Source organism: Miniopterus schreibersii (assembly GCF_964146895.1).
Source record: "Miniopterus schreibersii genome assembly, chromosome: 18".
Taxonomy (NCBI): Eukaryota; Metazoa; Chordata; class Mammalia; order Chiroptera; family Miniopteridae; genus Miniopterus; species Miniopterus schreibersii.
The window spans coordinates 4,544,662-4,551,812 of record NC_138121.1 but is presented as its reverse complement, the minus strand read 5'-3'; positions in this window follow the sequence as shown (position 1 = coordinate 4,551,812).

Sequence of the window (7,151 nt, the reverse complement as noted above, 5' to 3'; positions counted from 1 at the left end):
ACACAGCGTAGAGAAACATCCCAAGAACTAGAAAAAAATAGGACAATGGGAGACAACAAAACTTAGCATAAGAAAAGGAGAAGTTAGTATGTGACAAGAACATTTTTTTTAATCCTTACCAGAGGATATTTTTTCCATTGCCTTTCAGTGAGAGTGGAAGGGGGGGGAGGAGAGAGAGAGAAAGAGAGAGAGGGAGGGAGGGAGGGAGGGAGGGAGGGAGGGAGGGAGGGAGGGAGGGAGGGAGGGAGGGAGGGAGGGAGGAACATGGATGTGAGAGAGACACATCAGCTGGTTGCCTCCCGCACACACCTTGACTGGGGCCGGGATAGAGCCTGCAACCGAGGTACATGCCCTTGGCCGAAATCAAACCTGGGACCCTTCAGTCCTCGGGCTGACACTCTAACCACTGAGGCAAACCAGCTAGGGCAAGAACAGACATTTTAAAAAAGAAACAAATGGAACTTCTACAATTGAAAGACATTCCAATTAAAAACTCACTGCAGGGTTAAACAGCAGATTAGACAGTGCTGAAGACAGCAATAATGAAATGGTAGAACAAACCGAGGAAATCCCCCCAGAATTCAGCACAGAGCTAAAGAAGTGGAAAATATGAGCGAGAAGTTGAGAAAATATTAATGGAGAAGAAGCAAAGGCTTAATAGGGGTCCTAAGAGGAAAGAGGAGAGTAGGAGAGACAGTATCGTAGAGAGACCATAGTGGAGGAATTTCCAGAGCTGCAGACACACATGAATCCAGACTTAAAGATAAGATTCTTGGAAGATATATGTTAATAATCAGCAAGCACTGCAAGGCCAGAGCAGAATAAATAAAAACGAGTTCACTCCTTGATACACAGCAGAACTGCAGGACACTAAAGACAAAGAGAAAACCCTAAAAACTATCAGAAAAAAACACACAGGCAAGCAGTCTACAACAGGATGATAAGCGTGTCTGATAATCACATACCACTTATCCCAAATGGCCTCCGAAGTTAATTACCTTCTAGGCTCCTCTCTTTTCCCCAGACCACGCACTCTAGGATGGCTGTGACTCTGCCTTACGCGTCTCTACTTCTCACAGCGTCCTTCCTGGCATAGAATTCTGATCAAAGAAGGCCCTCAGCATCCCTTTCATGGGCGAGTGACAGGATTCCAAATGGCACCTCTTCTCCTCTTTGAAAAGCCCCAACCTGTTCTTCTGTCAGCCCTTTTTTTTTTTTTTACCCTAGTGCCACCTTTCCCTGTCCTTCTCTGCATCCATGTTACCAGAAAGAAAGTGATCACCCCTGAGTAACGTCAGGCTGTTGGGAGCTGGGAGAAAGGAGAGACCAGCAGCTATTACCCTAGCTCTGCAAATTCTTTCCTTATTTTCCCACTCCAAACATTATTGTAAACTTTAAGCCTGTTTTGTTTGGCCTACACAGTGTTTTTAAAAATTGGATTAGTCATCAACACTTTTTTTTTAATGGAGAGATTTCAACTAAATATGTGAATTTCTGGCTTCTCTTGAAAATTATCAGATTTCCTATTGCCTGATAGTTATCAACAAGATAGAGCTGGGGGACAACTACCATCTCTGGATAGGGCTGTGGCTGCCAGTTCCCATTTTCCTCATTTATCTTCCCGCCTGGCCCCTATCACAATCATCATTATAATAACAACAGTGGTAGCAAACATTTATTGAGGCTTTATCATATGCCAAGTACTATGTAATCACTTATATATCATCTCACTTAATTCCCACAATACCCCTTTGAGACTCATACTATATTATTAGGCCTATTTTATAGGTGAGGTAAAGTCCAGAGAATTAATTAACTTGCCCCAAATCAAGGTTAGGATTCAACCCCAGGTAGTCTGACTTCAAAGCCCTTACACCTAACCACTCCACTCTGCTATCACCCCACACTTGAGACTGGACTCCTGCCCTCATTCTGCATCTACATTCTTAAATTGAACGATCAAGGAAGACTCCCTTGTCCCGCCATGAAACCAATCTATACCTTTAACCAGAAGGTTAACTCATTTCCTCTGATTGCTCAATGTAAGTGCAGATTTAAATTTACGCTGGGAAAGAGAAAGCATGGAGGAATGAGAAGGCTATGGTTGTACATTCCAGGGAATTAACTAAATGAGAAAAGAGACAATTAAATGAGAAAAGAGACATCAAAGTGTCTCACCCCAAAACTGATATTAGCAGAAAATGCAAATCAGCACTAAAATCTAGAACAGCAGTTGTCATAGTGAGGTACACGTGGGGGGAGCCCTGGGGTCTTTGAGACTCAGGAAGTCTGCAAGGCCAAGACTATTTTCATAGCAATATTCAGATGTTACCTACCTTTTTATTCTCAGTGAAACTTCCAGAGGCTACAGGACATATCTCAAAAGGCTAAATGCAGAAGATCTGAGAATCCAGAGGATTCTAAAAATGTAAAACAATGCCACTATTCTCACACACAAAAATTTTGTTTTTTTCTTTTCTTGGTCATCTTTTTGTTCTTTTATTCTCACTAAATTCTTTTATTTTCTGAAATATACTCTTTTTTTAAAAAAATTCTCATTTGAGGGTATGTTTGATTTTAGAGAGAGAGGGAGGCAGACAGAGTGAGAGAGAAACATCAGTGTGAGAGAGAAACATCGATCAGTTGGCTCCCATACTAGCCCTGACCAGGGATCAAACCCACAACCTCGGCATGTGCCCTGACCAGGAACCAGACTCACAATCTTTTTGGTGTATGGGACAATGCTCCAACCAACTGAGCCAGCCAGCCAGGGCTGAAATACACTCTTTTCATAAAAATGTCAATTTATGTTACTCTATAACGGACTTATTACTGCTATTTTTTAAAAGTTTATTAAACTAATACAACAAATATCAGCAGATATAATTCATAATCACAAAAGCTCTCTGGGGTCTTCAGTGATTTTTAAGTGTAAAGGGGTCCTAAGATCAAAGTTTGAGAACTGCTGCTCTAAGGAGAAAAAGTCCTGCAGGTACACAAGCAGGTGTGTATCTGTGTACGTGTGCCTACCACAGAAAGAAACCCTGAACCAAGAATTCCAAACTGGTGGCCAGCAGGCTTTGTGAGGACCCTACACTATCTCTAAATACTTACAAAATTCATTGTCAGCATTTAAAGATCAAGAGGTTTCACACAGAGACAGTGTTCTGGTCTCTTCTCCAAAAAAATAAAATAACAGAGAGGGGGTGGAGGGGGAGAGAGTAACCAAAGAATCATATGCATATATGCACAACTCAAGGACACGGACAATGGTGGGGAGAGTGACTGGGGAGGGGGAAGGAATGGGGGGGGGGAACGGGTCATTGGGGAGAAAAAGGGACATCTGTAATACTTTAAACAAAAATAAAAATTATACATATTAAAAAATAAAAAAATAAAATAAAAATAAAAATAGAAAAATAAATAAATAAAAAATAAAGTTCTAGCAACATTGTCCTGGCATTTCCACAAGGCCATTACCACTGGCCAGCATCGTTTGCCACACTTGGTGTCTTTAGTTGCCTATCCCCTGTAGGTATCTAAGTTGTTTTGCAATAAACAATGGAACATACACCAACCTAATAAATGCCTGCATTCTTCCAGAGAATCAACGTGCACGATAAATAACCCTTGTCTTTATGTGACTTCCCAAAGCAGCAACTTGTAAGTCTCCCCATTTGTACAGACTCGTGGGTGGATTAGAAATCCTTCTGACAAAGAAAGGAATCCATCTGATAAAGTAGGTGTCTCTGGACAAGTGCAAAGGGAGGAAACTCACCAAGAGAGGAGCAAATCTCCAGGGAACAGGAGGTCCCAGGTTAGGCCCCACAGGGAGGGGCTAGTCCAGGTGACAGTCAGACCATTGGATATTTCCTCCTGGAACACTGGGTGGTAAATACAGGGCACTCGGCCAACTTCTTTCACCCTGAAAGCAGGTGGTGGGGTGGAAAGGACGGGCAGTCAGATCATATGTCCCCAAAGAAGCAAAAACTCGGGTGTGAAATTGGGGGAAATGGGCAATTTTGAGAAGGAAGAAAGCAATACTAAACTGGGGTGACCTAGGTGGAAAAAGAAGTTTTGTTGTTAAGGGAAGATTATTATTATTTTTCTCTTTCCTTATTTTTCTGAAGGCAACTGAAGGGTTTTGCTAGGAGAAGTCTGACTGGAGTGGAACTGGTGATGAAAAGGGATTTTTGTTGGAGAGTTGGGGAAGAGGGTTGGAAAAATAAGTATTAGATGAAAGAGAAAATAGGACTGAGATTCCAAAACGGGGACTCTTGACGGGAAGAAGGGATTTTTGCTGGAGAGTGATCCCGAATGGAGAAAAAATCTGAGAAAGAAAAAATAATTTTTTGCCAGAGGAAGTTCCTAAAAGGAGGGGGGTGGGGGAAGTAAGCAAGGAGGATAGGAAAGATACTTGTTTTTGCTGGGAGATCCTAAAAAGTAACAAGTCTGGGTCCTCTAAGGTGGGGCTATTTAGGAGGAAAGAGAATTTTTAGCAGAAGGGCCTGGGATCAGAGAGCGGATGCAAGGCCGAGATGCAGAAAGCGCGGAGGTCGGGTAGGGCTCGCGGCGCGAGCTGGGGAGCTGCGAGGGAGCAGTTGGGGCCTGGGGGGCGGGGTAGGGAAAAAGGGGGTGCAGCGGTTCAGGGGCCCCTGAGGAAAGTCTCCTCCAAGGCGAAAGAGGTTGCGGGGGTGCAGCGGGGCCCGGAGCTGTTGGGGTGCAGAAAGTGCGTGCGTGATGCGGAGTAAGGGGCGCCCGCCGCACCTTCGAAAGGGAATGAGCCCCCCCAAAAAAGAAATATATAGACGAATTAGATTTTAAAAGGGAGGAGGCGTTAAAAATGAGGAAGGGGCGGGAAAAGGGAGGTAGGGAGGATAGGGAAGGGGAAGGGGCAGCAGCAACCGGGTTTTACCCGCCCCCGGGGGCTCGCGCGCCGGGCCTCGCGCCTCGCGGGCCTCCCAGCGGCCTCCAGCCTCCCGCGCGCCGCCCGCCGGCCGGGCGCGCACGCGCAAACCCGCTCGCCCCCGGAGCGCCGGCTCCCCAGAGGCGCGAGCTCACGTGCGTGGCCTCGGGCTGCCGCGCGCCACCCGGGCTCCCAGCGCGTGCCGCCCGGCTGCGCAGTCTCGGGCTCTCGGAAGGCTCCAAGGGGCGGGGCCGCGCGAGGGGCGGGGCTTGGCGTAGTCAGGTGACCGGCGGCAGGCGGGAGAGAAGGCGGTTGGTCGCGATTTTGGAAGGAGGGCGGTTAGGGGCGGAGCCGATGGAGGCGGAGCTGGGGAAGGGCGGCTGCGGGAGAGGGTGGCCCCTCCCGACCCTCACCCTGGGCAGGGCGTCGGCGGCCTTGGCCATTGTTTCTTGAGGGCGACATTAGAACGCGGCGCCGGGGGCGCTCGGGCTCCTGTGGGCCGCTTGGAGCTGCGGGCCTCGCGGTGGGGGGAGGGGGGATGAGAGCCGTGGGTGTTCTCGCAGGGTCGGGGGGCCCAGCAAGGCAGCGCCGCGTGCCCCGAGGCAGGAGCCACCGACGCCTGTCCGACAGTGTTTGGGAAGCCTTGGGGCTGGAGAACCGTGAACGAGACGTCTCGCGAGCTGCTCCGCCTGTGGGTCGGGCTCTGGGCTCCGTGAGGGGCGGGAACGGGGAAGAGCAATGGGCCGGGGGTGAGGGCTGGTTAAGGAGTTTGCACCCTGGATCTACTTACACGGGGGGGGGGGGGGGGGGGATTCATTCCTTAGAAATTGAACACTGAACATCAGTGGCGACAGAAAGCTCATTAGTGGGTTACCTGGGGGTAGAAATGGGGGTCGACTGTAAACCGGCAGGAGGGGATCTGATTGGGGTGATGGAAATATTCTAAAAAGAGGTTATGATGACGGTTGCACAACTAAAAGTCGTTGGGTTGTGCATTTAAAATGGGTGACTACTATGTAAATTGTTCCTCGATAAAGTTTTTGTTTTGTTTTGCTCTTATTGATCCCTGGGTAAACAGAGTAGAGGAGAAGGACTGACATTCTACTTTTGGATTCCTTCCTTCAGGAAACATTACTTGTTGAGTTTCTGTTCTGAGATAGTGTCTGAGTCAGACACATCCCGGCTCTAGCTTCCCTTCTAGAGCAGCGCTGGCCAATGGAAACATGATGCAAGCCCCAAGTGCCAGCCACATAATTTTGTATTTCCTAGTAGCCATTTTTAAGGAAAGGTTAAAAATCCAAGTGAAATTAACTTTAATAATGCTGCATTTAACCAAAAGTGTTATTTCAACATGTAATCAATAAAAAGAATTCAATGAGATAATTTACTCTCTTCTGGACTCATCAAAATCTGGTATATATTTTACATGCCACATTCCAAGGGCTCCATAGTCACATGTAGCTAGTGGCTCAGGGATCGGACAGCATAGGTAAATACATTTATAACGCAATGTGGTTATACTTTAATGAAAAATAAGAGGAAGAAGATAGAGAGCTTAGAGGATGGTACTTTCAAATACAGGTCAGTAAAGGCCTCTGTAGTCCAGAGGCTACCAGAGACCTGAAGGCAATGAGGAAGGGACCTACAAAAATACCTGGGGAAGAGCAGGTGCAAAGGCCCTGAGGCAGGAAGGTGTGTGGATCCATTTGAAGAACAGCAAAACCCAGTGTGGCTAGAACCATGTGAATAACGGAAAAAGTAAATTAGGGCAGATCATACAGGTTATGCCAAAGCAGGAATTATAAACACCTACCTTCAATTTAGGAGGAGTTCTTCATTTATTTAGCAGACATTCAAAAATATTGAGTTTCAGCAGTGGGATCTACACCCCTGATGGAGGAATTCAGGACCCTGGCCACTGGGTAGATGAGAATTTTAAAAGCAGGACTTACGCTCTTGAAAAAAATCAACATCTTTCTGCCCTTTGACAACACTGAAAGCTTAATGGACAGAGACAGAAGAAACTTTCAACACATAACACAAAGAATTAGCATTCAGAAATTATTCTAAGAGTCTCCAAATTAATGTGACAACCCAAAACAAAAAGAATAAAAGAGCCCGGCAGGTGTGGCTCAGTAGTTGAGCATCGACCTATGATCCAGGAGATCAAGGTTGGATTCCCGGTCAGGGCACAGGCCCAGGTTGCGGGCTTGATCCCCAGCAGGGCTCGTGCAGGAGGCAGCCG